Source organism: Cyprinus carpio, chromosome A9 (genome assembly GCF_018340385.1).
Source record: "Cyprinus carpio isolate SPL01 chromosome A9, ASM1834038v1, whole genome shotgun sequence".
In the NCBI taxonomy this organism is placed as follows: Eukaryota; Metazoa; Chordata; class Actinopteri; order Cypriniformes; family Cyprinidae; genus Cyprinus; species Cyprinus carpio.
In genome coordinates, this window is record NC_056580.1 from 30,016,337 (window position 1) to 30,039,921 (window position 23,585).

Sequence of the window (23,585 nt, forward strand, 5' to 3'; positions counted from 1 at the left end):
TGAGTTTCATATCAGAATTCGTTCAGAACGCAAGAAGACGCCGGACTTACCTGTTGTTATCCGCCTCTTAACCTTTACAACAGGCTCCACGATTTGTTCCCTGTTTGTTTGAGTAATCCCAAACATTGTTTTTTTATAGTCCATTAAATAAAGTGCGCAGTTTGTACATGTTGTCAGGCTTCCTCAGTATGTAGATCCATTTGTTGTATGTGTGTGCTTGGTAATGGGGAGGCCATTCTCCAAGTGTGAAATGGGTGCTCGGTCATAACGAGAGCTGATTCAAAAACACTCACAATGGAAAACACCCGAGCATCCAGTCCTCACTACCGGGACCATCCTGGGAGAAAGACAAACAGATGAAAACCACATCCCGTCTTAACAGGACCTTTAACCATCAACTACATAGAGTCATTCAGCCCGATAACACGTCCTGCAGTGAACGAGTGTTATGGTGTGAATCCAGGCAGGAGAAGCCTGCAAAGATCCAGCACGTCGTTTACGCGCGGCAGGGCTCCAATTCGTGAGAGCGACATGTCAGAATGCACCGTTCCTCACTGCAGGGAAGCCGGGTCGTAATGCGAAGTATCGTTGTCAGTAGTATGAATAGGTAAGAAACAATCACACAACCACCTCGAGGATCTAAGACATGTCTTTTTTGCCATAATCTTTGCGCACATTGAGTCCCCCCCCTGAGGACCATTAAAACAGGTGAATCACCAAAGGTCAGTGTTCTACTGCGGCGTTAAGGCTCTGCTAGTTACCTGGAAGATCCAAATAGCGCACAAATGGTCTGACTTGTGGTTGGTCTGTTATATTCCACCCACATAACCCACAGTGGCTCATACACACAAACAAGACGCGACCTCAGTGTGCGGTGACCCTTCGGCCGTCTGCTTCCACACTCTCGTCACCGGGCCATGAGCGCTACTATGGACGGTAATGAAGACCGGCAGAGAGATTTGAATCAGAGTGTCAAGAACGCGTGACTTCATATTCTCCCCTGAGAAGATTCATGATAAAGGCAGATATGGGTGGAACCCAGTTAATGGAGCAACAACTCTAGACAAGACAAAAGGAAACATAGAGCTAGGGTTCTAGAACCTGCGCTTCATAGATTTGAAAACTCATCTGGCCTCGCGCCGCACCGAGTCAGGCGAACACCGTCATCAACCATCTTGGGCTTGACCTCCACCAGAGCCTCCGGCAGCGCAGACACCGCGCTTCCGATCTTCCTCGCCATGGAGATCGCGTACCTGAGAACACATCGGTGAGTTTGAACAGGTTGGGTTCAGTAGAAGGTCCCCTCGTGACTTTCCTTGGAGTTACATCTTGCAATAGTGAGTTATATATCTCGAAATTCTGAGTTTTTAAGGAAATATTTTTCCACGTGTCCCATACACCAAACCCAGGGACAACCCATCTGTTTTAATATTCATTAATATGCTAATGAGGAGTGTGACCACCTCTGACGTACTTTGCATTATTAAGTTTCTTCCTCGTCTGTCAGGTCCGTCTGTCTTGAGGAGGTCGTAGCGGATGGAGCCGGGCTGGATGGCGTCAATCAGGTCCAGGGACCGGCATGCTGCTGCTTATGGATCAGTCCTGCAGAATCAAGACAGAAGAGGTCAGTTCTGTATCACAGATGGGTGTTTTTTTGCTTCACGGTTGAGACAGGTGAGCTGCTTAATTTATAGCCGCTGATGGTGCCTTTGCCGGCCTGTGTTGATTTTGAGCGGTCGTTAACCAGGTCCCGATGGTGTCGTCATTGACCTGCTGCCAGTCGCCCAGATCCTCCAGGATGTTGAGGGTGTACCGACGGACCCCCACCCCGCAAGCGGCACACCCGGACGCCGAAGACCATCAGCATGAGGTCACGCTGTTGGGTGATCGTGAGTGGGGACTGTGTTGGTGAGAATTCTGATCTCCTATAGAGCAGCCAGAGCAGAGCGAGCGTCAGTTGTCCGATGCCTGCTGTTCAGATCCTGACCAGCGATTCCCACCAGAGGGAGGAACTTGCGCCTCCTTCTTCCCCCGCTACCACTGCGTAGTTACAGTTATCCAGCTGCCAGCAACAATACTCATCAGTTACACCGGCTTGTGTGTGTGTCTGCGGGTGATTGTGTTCGTAAGTGTTGTTCGTGGGAGAGAGTGTGTTGTGGGGTGTTGTCGTGTGTGCTGTGTGGGGTTGTTGTGTGGTGTGTGAGAGAGTGTGTGTGTGTGTGTTGTGGGTTTGTGCTGTGTGTGGGTGAGAGAGTGAGTGTGTGTTTGTGTGTGGTCTGTGGTGTGTGTTGTGTTGTGTGTGTGTGTGTGTGTGTCATGTGTGAGTGTGTGTGGCCTGTGTGACGAGAGTGTGCCGGTGTGTGTGTGTATGTGTTGTGTGTGTGTGTTGGTGTGTGGGGGTTGTGAGAGTGTGTGGTCGGAGAGAGAGAGTGGGTGGGGAGAGTGTGTATGTGTGTGTGTGTGTGTGTAAGAGAGAGAGAGGTGTGTGTGGTTGTTTGTGTGGTGTGTGTGGTGGTGGGTGTGTGGGAGTGTGAGTGTGTGGTGTTTTTTTGGCTGAGGAGAGAGAGAGTGTGTGTAGTGTGTCGTGGGTGTTGGTGTGTGTGTGGTGTGTGGGTGTTGTGTGGGTTGTGTTCGTGAGTGAGCTGAGTGGTTTTCGTTGGGGTGTGTGTGTTGTGTGTGTGTGGGTGTGTTGTGTGTGTAGTGTGTTGTGTTGTGTGAGAGAGTTGTGGGGTGTGTGGATTGATGTGTGTGGTGTGTGTGTGGGTTGTGGTGGGGTGTGTGGAGTGTGAAAGGTGTGTATTGTGTTGTAGTGTGTGTTGTGTTGTCTGGTGTGGTTGTGTGTTTGTGTGTTTTTTGTGTGTGTGTGTGGGTCGTGTTGGGGTGTGAGGTGTGTGTGTGTTGTGAGGTGAGTGGTTGTGTGTGTGTTTGTGTTGTTGAGGGGGTGTGGGTGTGTTTCTGTTGGGGTGAGTGATGTTTTTGGTGAGTGTGGTTTGGAGTGTGGGTTTGTGAGTGTGGGTGAGGTCCTGGTTGTTTGTGTGGTGTATTTTTATTCTGAAAAATGGTCTTTGGTGTAATGTTGTGTGTTGGGTATGTTGTGTGTTGTGTTGTGTTGGATGTGTTGTGGGTGGGTGTTGTGTTTGTGGGTGTGTTTTTGTGTGTGTGTAGGGTGTGGGGGTTGTGTGTGTGGGGAGTGTGGGGTGTGGGTGTTTGATGTGTGAGTTTGGTTTGTGTGTGTGTGTGTGTGGGTTGTTTGTGTGTGGTTGGGATGTGTTTGTGTGAGTGTTGTGGGTGGTGTGTAGTGTGGTGTGTGTGTGGTGTGTGTGATGTGGTGTTGTGTGTGGTGTTTGTTGTGTTGAGGTAGTGGTGGGTGTTGTGTATGTGAGTGTGTGTGTGTGTGTGTGTGTGTGAGTGTGGGTGTGTGTATGTGAGTGGTGTGTGGTGTGTGGTGTGTTGTGTGTGGGGTGTGTGGTGTGTGTGTGTGTGTGTGGTGTGTGTTGTGTTTGTTAGGGTGTGTGTGTGTGTGTGTGGTGTTTTGGTGTGTGTGGTTGTGTTTGTTTAGTGTGAGTGGAGTGAGTGTGTGTGTCTGGTTTTGTGGTGTTTTGTGTTTGTTGGTGTTTTGACATATCAGGATCACAACTTTGTAGACTGTCGGATGGGTATGTCAGGGGTATTACAAGGATAGGGTGACTTATGAGGACATAACCCATGTACCCCATTTTTCAAAAACGCTTATAAACCATACAAGTATTAGTTTTTTTGAGATAAAAAAAACAAATGCACAGTTTACGCTGTAAGGGGTAGGGTTAGGTGTCGGGTGGGTGTTAGGGCGATAGAATATACAGTGTTTGATACAGTATAAGAAACCATTACGCCTATGGGATGTCCCCACTTTCACCAAAACAACAACATTTTGTGTTGTGTGTTGTGGATTGTGTGGGTGTGTGTGTGTGTGGGGTGTGTGTGTGTGGTGTGTGTGTTTGTAAGTAATTTATGTTAGTGTGTTTGGTCATTCCGTTTTCACACAAACTTTTTACTATATCAGTTTGATATATTTTTCTGTTAGTTATTCAGTACGATCACAGCTTAAATACTAAACAAAATTTAACTATGTTGGTTTTATTAATACTTTTTAATTTCGCTTTTATTTTGTAAACTGTCAGTTTCAGGTTTAATTTTTGAGACATTTTTAGTAGTTTTATGTTGCTTTTGTCTTGTTTATAGGCAAATATTTCTATGAGATTAATTTAGTTTATTTCATTTTTGTGTTGCGTGTTTAACTTCCATTGTAGTAATTTTAGTGCTTCAGCATAAACTAAACAAAAAATTATATTCTAGTTTTTATTAATATTTAGAATTCGCTTTTATTGTATGCTTCAGTTGTCATTGTAACAAAGACAAACAAACGCTAAGGTAAAAAGGTTATGATAAATACAGCTTGTGTGTAAATAGCAAAGAATAACTAAGAGAGACCCAAAATTTACACTATAAAAAAAATAAAGTGTAAAAATGAAGTGGTAATAATTTATTTATAAAATGGTGATACTTTGGTAAATTATTATTTAATTTAATAAATTAATATAATATATAATGATATGATATATTATATCAGATCTCATAATATATATATCTATAATATCACTATATATACATAGAAATATTAAAATTATAAAAAACCGATGTAGATATTATTTTTTTGGCGTAAATGTGTGCCATGTTGTAATAGTGTAACAGGTAGATTAGCAGGTGAACATGAAGGCCAGGAGTTTCAAGAGTCATTTCACGAGAACCTCGGTTATAATGTATCTGTCCCTTTCTGTTGTTGTTTGGCTGCCCAGTTGGGTATTACGGCGGTTGGGTTTTTATTCTGACGTTGTCCCAGTCCAAAGGGACCTTGATCTTTTCATACGCGCGGGACGATCACCAGCAGCATCCGGCCAGATCCTGGAACGAACCACAGAAAACACAGTTGAGAGCATGCGCACGTGTCTCCGGCAGCGTCTGAGAGGACATCCCAGCTGACCAGGAGCGTTCACACTTGTTTCTTTTATGTTTTCTTTAATGTTCACTATCACGCCAGAAAAAACATAGAAAAAAACTGGACGCTTTAAACGTTCAGAGAACATACAGAAATAAGTTTTTGTTACGTTCTTTTTCGTTAGGCTGGGATACTAGTGCACACCGTTTTAATCATCAAAAAGTAGCGTTTCAAACACTGCATTTGACATCATCATAATGGATACAAAAGCTTATTTTGAATTCATTTATGAGTAGAAATCACACGTATTGAAGTAAAAATAACTTTTTTTTTGCTTTTGATGTATAATGGGAAGGTCAAATACATAAAACTCACTGTATATACAGTCAATAGACCGTAGAAATAGGGAAGAATTAGTGATGCAACCGGGATTAATTTTTTTAACAGAAACACCGTAAAACAAAATTAAAAGTTTTAATTTAGCTGAAAAGTCAAAATGAATGAATTAATGAATCAAATTTAGTTAATAATCAACACTCAAAGATAAAAAACTAAGGTTTATGCAAACATTTACAATTGCATATAATTGCATTGCCAGTTTTGATCCTTTTTATTGATATTAATTATGTTTGTACTCCAATTCGTAGTTGAATCTGTGATTGTAATAAAAAACTCATTTTCATGATGATTGATTTAATCATACATGAAATAGATGAAGACAACAGATTAGAGTGCCAAAAAGTGGTAATATAGTACATATATTTATCAAAATGCTCCTCTCTAAACTTTTTTTTTTTTAGTTTGCTGATGGGGTTTATGACACCACACGTAGAGATGATTGACGCGTGGATTGACGCCCAGTGAGTTCATCCAGTTCCTGAAGGTTCGCTCTTCTCTGGTCTCTCCTGAGAGGACATGAGAACATGATCAGATCAGCAGCTTAACATTCATATCTGTGAATATTGATCAGCATCTCAGATTGTACTTATATGAAGTATGAATGACTCGTTAACTGCTGATTCTCGTTGGGAGAATATTTTGAGTTCACACTGAGATCTCTGACGTTTAAATTACAAACTTTGATATATTGGCAAATCTCAATACATGAGATATAAATCCCTATATATGGATATATATATAGATAGAGAGAGAGAGAGAGAGAGAGAGGAGAGAGAGAGAGAAGAGAGAGAGAAGAGATAGTCTTAAATGTGATAGTCCCAGCTGAAAAAGTGATCATTTACTCTCCCTTATGTCACTACAAACCTGTATGAAGATGTTGGGAATCAAAGCGTTTCATACCGGAACTGAAACTATTTGGTCTAAATCTCACTAACTTTTGTGGAAGAAAGAAAGTCACACAGGTTTGGAGCGACTTGACTCACCCCTCAATAGAGCTCCAGTCGATGTCCTGGTTCTCGGGGCTTCTTCAGAGCCGGGTACTTGTTGAAGAGATTGGCCACGTAGGCCAGGTTGAGTTTGTTTCCGCCGCGGACCACGTTCTGTGGGCCGTGACGAACTGTCGGCGCCGAGCCGGTCGGCCTGTTCCAGCATGCATCTCGGCTCTCTTCAGGTCATCTTTCTCTGTTAAGATAGGAGTCTTAATGAAGTGCTGTCTGAACGTGTGCATGGTGAATGATGTGTTGAGGAGGTGTTTCCTCACCCGTATTCCAGATATGTCGATCGGGATGGCTGGGATGCCCTCCTCGTCTCCTTTGGGTGCCACCTGGTTCAGGAATGTTGTAATAGGCCTTGGAGTCCTTCAGACAACAGTGTGAAGGTGATGGTTACGAAGTGCTCTGTGTCCATCACAGTGTGTTTCAAAACATATTTACCCATCCAGAGAGCAGCTTCATTTACATTATTAATACTAGAGTTATTAAACTAGAGTTGCTCATGACAAAATGTTAAAAGTTGAGGACGGTGTTCCTCTGGTACTACTGGTGACTTCAGCATCCACATAGAAAAACCTCATGCTTCTGACTTCAACTCTCTGCTTTTCTCATTCAACCTCAAGCGAGTGTCTTCTACAGCTGCTCACAAATCAGGTAGCCAACTGGACCTTATCTACACACGACAACACTTTAGTCTCTCCTCCTTCCGCTCCATTCTCGGAGGCGCATCCCCCCGACGCTTCCAGACGTATCCTTTCCAATCATCCTACTTCCTGTCCGCTTGATCCTATCCCCACTCACCTCCTTCAGGCCATTTCTTCTTCAGTTATGGCTGCACTCACTCACATTATCAACACCTCTCGAACCTTTCCCACAGCTCCCACCCCAAAGCATTTAAACAGGCTCTCGATAAACCCCACTGCTTAAGAAGGCCCTCTCTAAGTCAAAAACTACAGACATCCCTTCTTTCCATTCATTGCAAAGACACTTGAGCGAGTTGTGTTCAACCAACACTCTATGTTTCTGTTGCAAAGAACAATCTCCCTGGACAGCAACCAATCTGGCTTCAAAAGCAGCCACTCAACTGAGCCTGGCCTTTACTGTCTCGTTACTTGAGCCCTGCGACTAGCAAAGAGAAGTTTACAATCCCTCAGTACTCATCAAAACTCATCTGTCTGCTGCTTTTTGGACACAGTTAAACCACCAGATTCTACTGTCCACACCCTCAGAAAGATGGGCCTCTATGGAACTGCACTCCTGTGGTTTAAGTCCTACCTCTCAGGTAGGGTCCTTCAGGGTGTGGGGTGAGGTTTCTAAGTCACAACTTCTTGCTACTGTGGGGTCCTCAAAGGCTCAGTGCTTGGACCACTTCTCTTCTCTGTCTACATGGACGTCATTAGGATCTGTCATTTAGAACCATGGCTTTTCTTTATCACTGCTATGCTGATGACACTCAACTCTACTTCTCATTCCAACCAGGATGATCCGACAGTAGCTGCTCGCATCTGAGTGACATTTCTGGCTGGATGAAGGACCATCACCTCAACTCAGCATTGCTAAGACTGAAGTGAAAGTGAAAGTCGTGACATTTGTCAAGTATGGTAACCCATACTCGAAAATGGTGCTCTGCATTTAACCCATCCAAGTACACACACACAGCAGTGAGAAGTGAACACACCGTGAACACACACCCGGAGCAGTGGGCAGCTATATCCATCGCCCGGGGAGCAACTGGGGGTTCAGTGCCTTGGCTCAAGGGCACTTCAGCCATGGGTATTGAGGGTGGAAGAGAGCGCTGTTCATTCACTCCCTCTCACCTACAACTCCTGCCAGCACCGAGACTCAAACATGCGACCTTCTGGTTACAGTCCAAATCTCTAACCATTAGGCCCAGCTGCCCCTGAACTGTTCATGTTCTCAGCCAACCCATAATCTTATCACAACTTCTCTGTATAGCTGGGGTTCATTGACCATAACTCCTTCCAGACAGCCAGAAACCTAGGACGTATTGCCACAACAGCCCGGTCCTGCAGGTTGGCCTTATACAAACATTAGGAAGCCCTCCATGAAGCTTGCGTTCTGCAAGTGAACAGCGTCTTGGTGGTTCATCCCAAAGGGGCACAAAAATCTCTCTCATGGACCTCTTCCTGGACTGTTTCCCAGCTGCTGGTACGACCTGCCGATCTCAATTCGAGCGTGCTGAGTATTTTAAAAAAACGTCTAAAGGCCACATCTTTTTCACCAGCATTTGAGCAATTATACTAGCACTTACCTATTCTGTTTTATGTCTATTCTATTCTGTTCTATACTGTTTCTGTTCTATTCTATTCTAGTTCTATTCTATTCTATTCTATTCTAATGTAATTGTAAATGAAAAAAATGAAAAGCCTGAAAGTTTAAATATCATTTTCAATATCTTGAGTTTGTGAGCTTTATAGGTCATGGATAAGTGTTGCTAGGGTTTTGCTATTACCTGGGTTGTTGCTATAGATAGATAGATGATGAGATAGATAGATAGATAGATAGATAGATAGATAGATGATAGTAGATAGATAGATAGATAGATAGATAGATAGATAGATAGATAGATAGATAGCTAGATAGATAGCCATCAGTGTCTGGGGTTCCAGTCTGAAGTGTTTTTATGTTCTGCTACAGTAAAGTATCTTCACTGACCTTGATATCGGAGCTGAAGTTGTTGATTTTGGGACAGCCAGCCTCCTCCAGATGATAGTGGTCCCAGCGCAGCAGCAGGTCCTCAGGAGACAGTTGACCAGATCCTCCAGACTCTCTCCCATCCCTTGAGCAGAGCGATCAGAGCTGCCCACACACACACACGTGATCATTTGTGACTCTTGTAATGTCTGAATATCGTTATAGATCAACACATGTGTCATTTACTGTAAAGAAAGACACAAACTCAGAACAGTCCACTAAAGTTATTATTTTGTTCTTGGTTTAGTTCTTGTTTTAAACCAAATAAATAATTTCCAGGAATGTTCTTTTTTTTCAAGATTAGTATTTTTTTACAACCATAAAATAATGTTACCAGAACATTGCAGGGAGGTTGTTTAGAGACAACCATAAAATAACATAAACAGGTTTTAATATATGTAGAACTATAAAATAACATACAGAATGTTCTCTAATGGTTACTTTTAGGTTTTATTTTTACAGTCATTTAATAACTTTACACAGAACAGTTCTCTAGTTTATAGTGGTGGAAATAAAACCTAAAAATAACCATAAGGAAATGTTCTGTACAACCTAATGGTTAATTTTAGGTTTTATGTTTGGATATAAAGATAATGTAAAGAAAAATAAGAGTATATTATATATCAAATAAGAAAAGTAACGGCCCTAGTACTGAGCCTTGAGGTGCACCCATACTGCACTTGTGATCGATATGATACCTCTTCATTCACTGCTACTAACTGATGCGCGGTCATATAAGTAACGATTTAAACCATGCTAATGCACTTCCCATTGATGCCCAACAAAGTGTTCGAGGTTTATGCAAAAGAATAGTGGGGTCAGTAGTGTCAAATGCAGCACTAAGATCCACCCCTTTCATAGCCCTAATAGAGAGATACAACCACGATCAGATGATAACAGCAGGTCATTTGTAACTCTTAAGGAGAGAGCAGTCTCAGTACTATGATACGGTCTAAAATCCTGACTGGAAATCCTCACAGATGCCAGTTTTTCTCTAAGACGGAATATAACTGTGAGGATACAGAAGAGATTTTGCAGAATGTTGGTAACCAAAGAGTTGACAGTAGCCATTGGACTTCCATAAGTAAGGAAAAAAAATACGTTATAGCAGTCAATGGAAATGAGTACCAACGTTCAGCAATATCTCTTCTTTTATGTGCAAAAAGAAGAAAAGAAACTCAACAGATTTTGGAAAACTTGAGGGAGAGTAAGTGATGACAATTTTTTTTTAAATGATTAATATTATTTATCTATTCTTGTGTGATGGTTTTGTAGTAATTTGTACCTTCATTCCTACTAATGTTCGATGTCAGCGAACAGCCGATTTTGATGACCGGCCAAGACGAGTCCCAGCCTAAATGCTCGCCTGCCCTCTTTCAGTACTCTGCTCCAATTTTGTTCACCACGTGGCAGCCAGCAATGGCGGAGGCCGAGTTCAGCAGCCAGGTTCAGATTCTCCCTGCACATTTACAACATGAACAGTCAGCATTAAACTCCAAACAGATCAGCAGTGTGTGGAAAGACTCCCGGTTTGTGGACCAGACCTGGTATGTGAAGGGGTGTCAGCTTCTTCTGTTGATGGTTCCTTCTCGTCAAGTGGTGTCTGCCACAGACAGGTTTATCATTTTACTGGAACATAGCATAAATTCAATATGTCTGACAAAGTGAAATTTCCATGGTATTTGAACATGAAGGTGTTTTAAACGCTGCTCTACAGTACAGAGCACCATTCCGCGCCACCTGCCCGTCGCCCACCGCGGTGAACAGATCGTTGAGCTGGGTGATTCCATAGGAGAACATGCTGGCAGTCCTAGGACCTTCTCCAGCGCTTTATTGACCCAGTTCACGAAACGCCCCTTCTCCTCCTCTGCACACGTGCCCAGACAAAGCAAATGGGTTCACAGAAACATCGGAACATTGTTTTGAAATGTTTTTTAAAAAACACTGAAATGGTTAGTTTTCTTCTGGTGATTAGAGAATGTATATTCTTTAAGGGTTACAAAAACATTATCGTCTAAATGTTCTACTAACTCTTTATTTTCACACAAAATCTAACATTATTTAAACATTGATTTTTTAATATGTCTAAATATGAAGGAAGTAAAAATGGCCAGTTTGTCTTGTGGTGTGATTAGAAAGTTTATTTAAAAAATGACTAAAACGTTGCCATAATTATAAATATACAAAATATTTTTTACCCAATAATTTTTTACCCCATATTTTTTAATATGCAAAAAATATTAAAATGAACAGTTTTCTTGTTGTGATTAGAATGTTATTAAAAGGTTACAAAAACGTTTTGTACAATGTTCTACTAAGTTTTATTTCTACCCAAAATGTATGTTTGAATATTTATTTTGAAGGATTTTTCTCTCAACATTATGAGAATGTTCATCAAGTGGCAACAACATCATACAGGACGTTTAGAGAATGTGATCTCAGAATAGGTGGTCTTCTCAGTTTTATCAATAGGACTATTTAATAAAGTGTTAGGGGAACATTTCATAAACATTAAATAATTATTATTAATTCTATTTATATTCTATCTACTGGTGTTTCTGTTTGTTTAATTATTTTAAAACCCCGTGCTGCGTGAGACTAACCGGGGGGCTTGTCACAGCACTTACATATTATTGCTCTTTTGTTGGTTGGTTGTGCGTCTTTTGTAAGTTGTTTGGGGATAAAAGTGTCTACTAACTGAACATGTAATGCACAAATGTTTGTTTTCCTGAGCAGGTTTATTTAGTACTTCTAAAACGTTTACGTGAGAGCTGGGAGACGGTTATTCCCTGTCGTGATGTGGTGTGTGTAAAGCTGTTGTGGTGCCCTCCAGGTTTTGGCTCTGGTTGGTGTGGTGATTTTTCTGCAGGTGGGTTAGGTCACAACCGGAGCGCCACAGCATGCTTGCGTTGCCAGACCTGTTCTGAGGTTCTCCAGCCACTGAACAGAGCCCTCCTTCTTATTTCAATGGCTTTACGAAGGTTCTTTGGCCACTTCGGAGCTCTTTAAGGTCATGGACCACCTGAGGGGGGGGGGGGGGGGGGGGGGGGACAGATGGAGAGACACGGACACAGACAGAAACAAATGGACACAGACGGAGACAGATGGAGACAGACGGAGACAGATGGACACAGACGGAGACAGAGACCGACGAGACAGGAGGACACAGAAGTGAGACACAGACGGACACAGGATGGACACAGATGGTAGACACCAGCCCAGCGGAGACAGATGGACACACAGAGTGGAGACAGAAAACGCGGAGACAGATGGACAACAGATGGAGACAGACGGAGACATGACAAACCTGAGACAGATGGAGACAGAGTGAGACAGACCTAGACAGATGGACACAGATGAAGAAGTCAGACGGGGAGGACAGGCGATGGACACAGACAAGACAGCGATTCTGATACCGACGGAGACAGACCTAGACAGATGCGACACTAGATGGAGACAGACGGAGAACAGATGGACACAGACGAGACGGAGACAGATGGACACAAGACAGACCTAGACAGATGGACACAGACGAAGACAGATTGATACAGACGAAAACAACACATAGACAGATGGACACAGATGGAGACAGACGGAGACAGATGGACACAGACGAAGACAGATGGACACAGACGGAGACAGACCTAGACAGATGGACACAGACGAAGACAGATGGAGATTAACGGAGAGGAGACAGATGGACAACCAGACCGAAAGACAGATTGACACAGACGGAGACAGATTGATACAGACGAGACAGGACCTAGACAGGGATGGGAGACAGACGGAGACAGATGGACACAGACGAAGACAGATTGATACAGACGGAGACAGACCTGAGCAGACAATGGACCACAGACGGAGACAGATGGAGACAGATGGACACAGATTGACACAGATGGAGACAGATTGAGCCTTTCAGTTGCTCGCAGGACCATGACTATCATTCGATCATACAATTCACTAAAAAACCCTAAATAAATGAAACTGAAAAAACCTAAAAACCATAAAAAAATTACCTAAAATAAAGAAAACGTTAAATGAAACTGAAAAATAAAATAAGGCAATAAAGATATACTTTTTTATTTCAGGTACTTGCCCATAGCCTCATTCTCATTTTAATATTGTATACCTAAGTCGTGTGTGTGTAATATTATATATATATATATATATATATATATAGCTATATATCTATATTATATAGTAATATATATATATAATGTTAAACAGCTGTAAATATATATTATAAGCTAAAAACTGAAAATAAAAATTTAAATAAAGTTTAAATAAAAAATTATATTCACACATACACACACATATATATATGTACTAAAAATGACTAGCAAACAACAAGATTTACTAAATACGTTAACAAAAAATTAACATTAAAATGGCAGAGATACAACAGCCTATACAAAATATACAGCATATTAAACTTCGAGTGGAATCATAAAATGAGTAACTGTGGTTAATTTACTTATCACACTCAACACACTCCTTTTTTCTTGTACTATTATATCATAAGTTATATCTATATATATATGTAGTGTGGGTGTGTGTTGGGTGTATATATAGATATAATATATATATATATTATAATTCTGTTTTTATTATATTATTGTATTAAAAGTGGTGTTCAGTTCAGTTTAAAAAAAAAAAAAAAAAAAAAACACACACACTATACTGTCACCAAACTGAAGAACTTGATTTCTAATCTCTCATCACTGGAAAAAAATAAACAAAAAATTTTTCTTTTCTCTCAGTACTTTGGTCTTATTTTCCAATACCAATATCTAAACTCACTTAAATCAAGATACATTTCCTGGAGAAATAAGATATCCTTAAAATGATTCAAATTAATTGAGTTTTTACTTAAACAAGAAAATATCTGCCAAGGGGGGTGAGAAAAAACTCATGCTAATATTTAAGCTATTCATTCTTGTTTCAAGTAAAAAAAAAAAAAAAGGATTCATTTTAAATTGTGTGAAAAACAGGGCTTAATATCTGATGTCAAGGAGTTCAGATATTTGTTCTGGAAAACCTCAGAAATGCTGAGGGACCTTTGACCTGACCCTTGGCGAACTCGTCGAAGGTGATCTTGCCGTCCTGGTTGAGGTCCATGGTCCGGCTGAGCTCCTGGACGATCTCACGCACCACGGTATCCCGGCAGAGGAAGGTTCGCCACCCTGAAGAGTTGTGTCAGCTCGTCGGTGCTGATGTGACCGTTACCGTCCACATCTGGGGGCGAGGTCAAAGGTCAGTGCCAACACATGCTCTCAGTCACTCTTTAATGAATTACACGACAAAACTCAGTGTCTCAAATGCAGCTTTAGATCTTTGAAAATCAATCTAATGAAATGAGCTTATTTCAGTTTGCATTTTATTTCTAGGTTTAGTCATTTTGTTTTTGTGCTTTTGCCATTTTATTTGTTTTTGTTTTTTTATATCTTATGTAGCTTAATTGATTTTTAATTCAGTTTTAAGTTCTAATATTGTAGTCCTTTAATTTAAATGTATTTATTTCTGTAATTTTTTAAAGCAACATTTTAATTAGTTTTTTTTCATGTAAGTTTGTTCACCTACTATTTATATATAATTAAATAAAAAAAACTATGCTTGAAATAACAGTGGTTTGAATGAATCATTCAGCTGTCTCATGAAGGTTTGTAACAGTGCTATTTTAGTATTCCTTTTATATACTATAATAGTATTTTTTATATTTTGAGGCTTTTATTTTTTTTACTTTTAGCTTTCCATTTTATATTTTGAGTTTCTCATATAGTTGACGTTTTAGTAATTTATGTGCTTTTATAATTTTTCTTTTTATCACAGTTTACTAATTTTAGTACTTCAATTTATTTCAGTTAATATTCCTGTTTTTTTAAGAGTTTAATTTAGTTTTATTTCAGCACTAATTTAATGAGCAAAATACATTTTTAATAGTTTTTAGTTCAGGTTTAGTTTACAGTAACAACCCAGTTTGAATCGATGTAACGAACCGATTTCTTTAATGAATCCTGTTCACTGTGTCATAAATTGCTCCTTTGTTTAAAACAAAAGGTACCTGTTATTTTTGTTAGTAGTTTTTGTTGAACAATTATTTTGGCAAAAGTACTAAAATATATAATTTATAAAATTATCTAAGGAACTGGAATCAAATCTTCCCTTCTGTAGTCATGAATCGGTTGAGTCTGAAGTGTGTGTGTAAAAGCGTTGAGACTCACCCACTTTACTGAAGGCCTCTCTCAGTTCCTTCCATCTCCTCCACTGGGATGTGTGATTGTGCCCGCCATCTTCTCCTGTCACGATAGATCACCTGAGGATCAGACGAGAGAGAGACTGATCAACACGTCCAGAGAAGAGCTTGTGCAGAGCTTGACGCCCGAAAACACACTGCTGCTGCTGTTCTCTGAGTGACAGCGTGTGTTTTGAGTAGAGAAGATACAGCTACAAATGACTATTATTATTAACTCTTACTGAAGGCTTCGAGCAGTTGCCAGTGACCTTTACTGTACATTTACAGAAGTTATGAAAAGTATAAACACATCCATCTGACAGAGAACGTGGTGAACAAAAGTTCTTCAAGTAACATTAATAGAACATTCGTTCTCGTTATTTTTAATAATGTTCTCAGAATGTTATTTATGCATCGTTCATGAAGAGTTTTTATGTCTGAACACGTTCTAGCTGGATGCTTTTTTTAAATGTTACATTCTCATAATAAAATGTAACTTTTGCTCAGACACAAAAACTGGATTGTTTTGGCACTCGATGAGAACATTCAGAACTTAATGGAAATGTTATCAAAACGTTCTTAGAACAAATTCTCGTTAGCACAGGAGTTATCTGTTCTTTTATAACGTTCTCATTTATAAATCTTTCATGGAACTTGGAAATTTTTAGTTGAAAGTTTACAAAACTGGTTGTTTTCAACATTTGGAGAACATTCAGAAATAAGGTTTTCATAAATGGGAATGTTAGAAGAACGTTGTTAAACATGTTTGTGTTAGGTGGGGCTTGGACTTCCTGCTTGTGAAGGTGTGAGATGATTCTGAGATGTGAGTGAGATCCTCTAATCATCCAGACGTCATTTTTGTTAGTTCACATCTCCAGAAACCAGTCTGTACTGAGAGAACTAACGCAAACTGAGAGCTCATCGGTGTTTTATTGATGTAAATCCCATCAGACGGACGCTCATAGTCAATGCATTTAACATGCAAATGTTGCTCTGTTTAAAGAGACGTCTGTTCACAGCAGGCCCGGCTCGTTGTTGCAATCTTTTATGGCAAAGATAAGGGCTTTTTATTTCATCGGCACAAAATCTGGTCCGTTTCACTTGGAAACTCCGTCTGTAAACACTTTAGCAACAGACACAACTGCTGCTTATTTAAGTATCGTTTCAAAATGTCAGTTTGCCGTGCGTCACATTGCTCGGATCTTTGCCTCTTTCAGACGGGTTGTGTGTCCCCGCTATCTGACGTTGGCCTGGAAGCTGAGTGTTATATGATGAATATTTGCTGCTGCACAATCATACACGAATGGATGAAGGTCTGAACAATACTTTAAGAAATAGGCTCAGAGATGAGAATCGTGAGCAGATGCTGGAGATCGAGCTTGCAGCTCTTCACATGCAGAACTCGTGCAGTCTCTGCTCAAAACGCAGCTTCCGGTTTGAGCTTCACTGCTGCTATCAGATTACACTCAAAACCCCCAACACTTCATCAAAGAGACACAGGCATCAGGCCGCGAAGACTGGAGAGAGCGCTGACATTCAATTCCACCATTCTTAGCCTACACTGACTCAGAAAGTGCTAGTAAACTCCTCAAACAATCACAGAGAAATGACCATAATCTTTTAAAACGTCCTCCATCTTTATTTATTTATGTATTTTTACATGTGAAGTTGTAAAGTGTTTCACAAAATTATAATAATACCAAAATCTGTTTGTCTAATGCACAATTTCACATTCATTCAATGTTTTTGTGTTGGGTGTTTTGCCCAGCTCGCCTTGGTAAATATGTATGCAATTTACTACAGCAATTTCTGAGTACACTGTTTTTGTTCAAGTGCAGTGACATTTGAAATGGGAAAAACAAGTTATTAATTTAGAGGGCAGTTGGCAGATGATCACTATTTTCCACTTTCAGATGTTTGGACCGACTGTATGTTGTTATTGGTGCAGCTGGTTTCATTAATATGAATCTAAATCCTGTGAAGGCAGAATCGAATGAAATGAATCAGAAACACAAACCTGCTCGATTCTTTATCCCACTCTTAAAATAAAGCGGGGGATGTCTGTGTTCCGCACAGCTGAGCGAGATCGGCTGTATTCAGAAGAGTGGAGCATGTTTTCTGTCTGAATGATGGGTTTGAAGAGGTCGTCTACCTGCAGACGGACGCTGGGCTTTCCAGGCTGCTTCGGAGTCTGGACGCGTTCAGAGGAGCTGCAGTGACTCTATTCAAATGTGGGGAGGAAGGAAGTGACATACAGCGACCTATGACAAACACTCGAAACAGAACACACACACTCCATGTCTTTATAAATGTAAAACCTTGACATCTGCACACTCAAACAAACATGATGGACATCTGACAGCATCTGACACACTTCTGAGATTTGACAGCACCGAGGTTTGATCTTCTGAATGGATCCATTCAAGAACATAACCACATGTTTGGATCAACTAATGTCATCATTAAAGAAGCTCTTATGATTTGCGCAGTGTGTCCACAATCAACTGATCCACCGGGTTTGGATTAAAGCAAAAGTTAAAACAAAAATCCTGCTGAAAATCAGCCACAGCACTCCAGTCCATCAGTTACACATCTGGAGAAAAAAAAAGCTGAACACATCCAGCAATTAAGATGTTTTTTAAACTCAAAATACATAGAGGCCCATAATCCATAATAACACTTCCGCCAGTGAAAAAGTGCATCTCCTGGTTGTCCCTCTCACAGCAAAATCCAGACAACATATTGGTTTTAGAGCTGTTTAAACGCTGCTGATCTGTGCAGATTTCTCTCCTGATTCACACCAAGAACACTTTTTCACTGGAGGAAGTGTTTATTATGGATTATAGACTCGATGTATTAGAGTTAAAAACATCTTCAATGCTGGATGTGTTTCATCTTTGTCTTCCCTCCAGATGTTCACTGATGGACGGAGTGCTGTGGCAGTACTTGGGATATTGTGATGTTTTTATCATCTGTGTGGACTCTCATTCTGACGGCGGCACCCATTCACTGCAGAGCATCCATTGATGATACATGGATGTCCCACTCACAGAAACATGTCTAAGAATGATTTTGCAAATGTTCCCATTAACTTATAAAAAAACATATTTTCTAGGTTCACATGACGGTGACAGGGTGTAGAATCCGGTTTTTATAAATATGTTTTGCCCCTTGTTTATGTGACGTTAAGAATACATTTCATTTTTATCAGTTGGCCAAAAACAATATGGGAACGTTACGTTTGAGCGTTTCTCTCGAAGTAGGTACCTTTAAAAATGATAGACAATCATGTCCAACTAACGCGGTTTAAGAAAAACCATTATCTGGAACGGATGTAGGGATGATGTTTTGAGAACTTTAATAAAGACGTGATACTCTGAATAAACGTTCCTCTAATGTTTCTGGAAGAAACTATTAAACTGCATTATTTCTTTAACCATTTGCAATGAAATTGCTTTACCTGAGTATATAATATATGCAGAATTATCATGCACCGCGCGTACAGTGATGACGCGTTACAGACGTTATAACGCGCAGTGGAACCAGCAGGTGACGTCACAAAGGAGACACGTTTGCCTTTGATGTTTCCGCGCGTTGTTGTAAGTTTGACAGGCGGTTTTCTAAGGCCGGTTGCTAACGGGACTCAGACTCTCGGCGGAAGCTCTGGTGAGTTCCAGGCGGCGCTGCTTTATTCTGTGTTCATGGATTAAAGTTGAAATGTGTGAACGACGGAGGAACTGAATCATGCACAGCGAAGTGAGACTGGCTGAATATGAATGTTCATTAATATCCTTTTTATTTAACGTGACATATTTGATATTTGATCGTCATATAATAGGCTATATTAATTATTAATATATGATAATATATAACTTACATAGCCTACGCAACGTGCAAAAATATGAATGTTCATTAATATATTCCCATCTCTCAGGTAACGTTAATGGAATTTTCGCTCACAATTATCTGTTCTTGAAATTACTAATGAACCACTAAAGAACCAACTTATTTATACTTGTTCATGGAATGGTGTCTTCTTCTACTCCCGTTCTAGTTTGGACGATCATCTAATGTTTTTAAAACTGTGACTTCTTGTTTCAGATAGCGTTCAACTGTAACTTCCCATAGACATAAACTTTTGCACACTGATCAATAATGGAATGTTCGGAAACAGTGTTTACCACATTTAAAAAACATTTAGAGAACATTCAGAAATAAACGTTTTCCATCATGTCTAACGTGAATTTTATCAAAATGTTCTTAGAACTTGTTTCTGTCGCAGGGAGGTGTTATTTCTTTGTGTTTTGTGATGTTAATAATGTCTGGTGTTGTCATGAGCAGGGTGGGATGAATCTGTTGAGACGCCCGCTGCCCCTATAACAGACAGCACACTACAGGACACTGCCTGCGCGCACACACCCGAGGTTGACTTCATGATCATCATATTCATTGCTTCACTGCATAAGTTCTGCTCATGATCATATTTGGATCGATAGAGTAAATTAATGAAAATGACATTTGATCTGATACGAATTGATACGCTCACTTTGTATTTATTGATAGTAAACAGGACAATGCATCAGGAAAACCTTCAGTTAATTCCATTCACCATTTTTAGTATTTACGATGTGAAAAATCCAGTGAGGACTCGTGTTTACTGCTGTTTGTCAATATTAACTATTAATATATGACGACTGATTTTTGTCATGACTGTAAAATAAATACATAATTATGATATTAAAATTTACAGCATTCTTTCTGCTATCATGTAATATTTTTACACTGCTGATGCACACAATGCAGAAATACTGTTGGCTTCTACAATAGGGCTTTGTTTTTCTTTAGGATGCGGTAAGATCATGTCTTATTTCATTGTGTTGATTTTGAGGGAAATGTCTTATTTCTCATCACTGTGATGTTAAATTACCCACACTATGAATGAATTGATCTGTGTTCCAGATCATGCTGAGCTGAGTGAGTCCACCTTGTCGTCCACAATACTCTTCGTCCGCAGGATGATGATGGTGTCGTATCCGGTCATCAGTGGTTTTTCCCAGCCTCAGTCCGCGCCTCAGCGCGCGCCCCTCCTCCTTACACCGGCTTCTTGTCCTCGACCTCCTCGACCTCCTCGACCTCCGGACCTCTTCTGCCTCACTGACTTCCTGCAGGCGTGAGCGGGTCGGGCCCGCAGGTCAGCGACAAGGCTGAGGAGCACGGTTCTGTCCCGCTGTAACTACAGGAAGCTGCTGCGTCTCTTCCTGTCGGAGCTGCACTGTGGATGGCAGGATGCAGTAGCCAATCAGACGCTAAGCTGCGAGGGTTTGTCTCCGCCCACACGCAGGATCCCCCGCAGACAGATGATATGTGGTAATAATACATCAACATGCTGCTGGATCATCAGTGTGACAGACGAGTGTGTGTTCTTTAGCTGTGTGTGTGTGTGTGTGTGTGTGTGTGTGTGTGTGTGTGTGTGTGTGTGTGTGTGTGTGTGTGTTCAGAGTTAGCAGCGATGGTTCAGATGGAAGCACGTGCACAAAAAACTCTTCAGGAGTAAAATCTGGAGTTTGTCGACCATCTGAAGATCAATCAGTGGATCAGCAATGGACAACACTGGAGAGACAGACCGAGCACACACAACATGAGGCCTGCACAGGCAAGAACACACACACACACACACACACACACACACACACACACACACACACACACACAAAAATACAGTAAAAACGGTCAAATATTATTACAATTTAAAATAACTGGTTTCTGTGTGAATATCTGTTAAAATGTTCAAACAGAAAGTTTAAAACAGCATTTATTTGAAATGGAAATCTTTTGTACAGTCGTGGCCAAAAGTTTTGAGAATTACATAAATATTAGTTTTCAAAAAGTTTGCTGCTAAACTGCTTTTAGATCTTTGTTTCTGTGATGTACTGAAATATAATTACAAGCACTTCCATACGTTTCAAAGGCTTTTATCGACAATTACATGACATTTATGCAAAGACGTCAGTATTTGCAGTGTTGGCCTCTTCTTTTTCAGGACCTCTGCAATTCGACTGGGCCATGCTCTCAATCAACTTCTGGGCCAAATCCTGACTGACAGCAACCCTTCTTTCATAATAACTTCTTGGAGTTTTTCAGAATTAGTGGGTGTTGGTTTGTCCCGACCCCCCTCTTGAGGATTGACCCAAGTTCTCAATGGGATTAAGATCTGGGGAGTTTCCAGGCAATGGACCCAAAATTTCAACATTCATTTCACATTATTATCACTTTTTGCCCGTTATGGCACGTGCTCCATCATGCCTGGAAAATGCATTGTTTTCTTCACCAAACTGTTGTTGGATTGTTGGAAAGAAGTTGCTGTTGGAGGGTGTTTGGTACCTTCTTTATAATGGCTGTGTTTTGGCAGAATTGTGAGTGAGCCACTCCATCTGATGCAGAAGCAACCCCACACAGAATGGTTCAGGATGCTTTAATGTTGGCATGACCGACTGATGGTAGCGCTCACCTTTCTTCTCCGGACAAGCTTTTTCCAGAGGAACCAAAACAATCGGAAAAGGGGCTTCATCGGAGAATCGACTTGTGCCCAGTCCTCACGCAGTCCATTCATATACCTATGCAGAGATCAATCTGTCCCTGTGTTTTTTGGAGTCATAAAGTGGCTTCTTTGCTGCCACTGCATGACAACAGGGCCATCTCCAAAAGTTCCTCCCTTGCGTGCAGCTCTAATGACTGCATGCCTGAGCAAAGCCACTGTGGCACTCGAATTCAGCGCCCTGAAGCCCTTCTTTACAAGATTGGAATCTAGTTCTTGAGAACAGGAGTTAGTGCAAATCTTAGTAGCGTGTGAAGGCATTTTTATGCAACGTCCTTGACTGCATGTGTGCAGCGGAGGAGGAACCAGACTCATCAGCTTCTTTTAAGGTGAGTGTGTGTGTGTGTGTGTGTGTTTGAGGTGTGGTGTGTGTGTGTGTTTGTGTGTGTGTGTGTGTGTGTGTTTATGCATATGCATAAATGTGAGTGTGAGTGTGTGTGTGTGTGTGTGTGTGTGTGTGTGTAAGAAGAAGTGTGTGTGTTTGGAGTGTGAGTGTGTGTGTGTGTGTGTGTGTGTGTGGAGGGTGTGTGTTTGAGTGTGTGTGTGTGTGTGTGTGTGTGTGTGTGTGTGTGTGTGGAGTGTGAGTGTGTGTGTGTGTGTGTGTGTGTGTGTGTGTGTGTGTGTGTTGAGTGTGTGTGTGTGTGTGTGTGTGTGTGTGTGTGTGTGTGTGTGTGTTTGAGTGTGAGGGGTAGTGTGTGTGTGTGTTTGTGTGTGTGTGGCAGATGTGTGTGTGTTTGGATTGTGAGTTTGTGTGAGTGAGTGTGTGTGTGTGAGAGAGTGTGTGTTGGAGTGTGAGTGTGTGTGTGTGTGTGTGTGTGTGTGTGTGTGTGTGTGTGTGTGTGTGTGTGTGTGTGTGTGTGTTTTGAGTGTGAGCAGAAAAGAGACTTCTTTCAAAAACTTTTTTTATTATTTAAATTAGGGGTTGGGTTAAGGGTGGGGTGGATTCCTATTGGGTGGGGGGTGGTTGTTGGGGGGTGTAGGTGGGGGGAGTGTAATGGTTGTAGGTGGGTGGGTGAATATATAGGGTTATCTTCATAGGGACAATGGGGTTGGGGTGGTGGTGTGGGGGGGGGGTTTAGGGGGTAGTGGTTTTATTTTTGTTGGGGGGAGGCATAGGGTGGGTGGGGAGTGGGGTATGTTTTTCTGTTGTTTTGTGTGTTAAGAGGGTAATTGGTTTAGGTTAGGGTGGTTTGGGGGGGCCGTGGTGGGTAGGGAAGGGGGGGGTTAGTGGGGTCTATGGTGGGGGTGGGGGGTGGGGTAAAAGTGGTGGGTCTGAAACGAGGGGGACAGGGGGGGGTAAGTGGGGGGGGTGCAGAATTCCCGGCGCCTCTCAATCCCACGTTTCGACGGCGGCGAGGAGCAGGGACGTCATCAGTGCGGTCTGAACTCGCCGGTCTCGACTGCAGCACGAGAGGAGGAACCAGAATCAGCTTCAAGGTGAGTGTGTGTGTGGTGTGTTGTGAGTGTGTGTGTGTGTGAGAGTGTGTGTGTGTGTGTGGAGTGTGTGAGTGTGTGTGTGTGTGTGTGTGAGAAGGTGTGTGTGTTTGAGAGTGTGTGTGTGTGTGTGTGTGTGTGTGTGTGTGTGTGTGTGTGTGTGAGTGTGTGTGTGTGTGTGTGTGTGTGTGTGTGTGTGTGTGTGTGTGTGTGCGTTGTGTGCGAGCGCGGGTGTGTGTG

The 23,585-nt window shown here is 41.5% G+C and overlaps 1 pseudogene; it reads right to left on the reverse strand.

Annotated features, from left to right (window-relative positions):
* Positions 1-1,010: 1,010 nt before the first annotated feature.
* On the reverse strand, positions 1,011-20,357 carry LOC122146207 (annotated as a pseudogene).
* Positions 20,358-23,585: the final 3,228 nt, after the last annotated feature.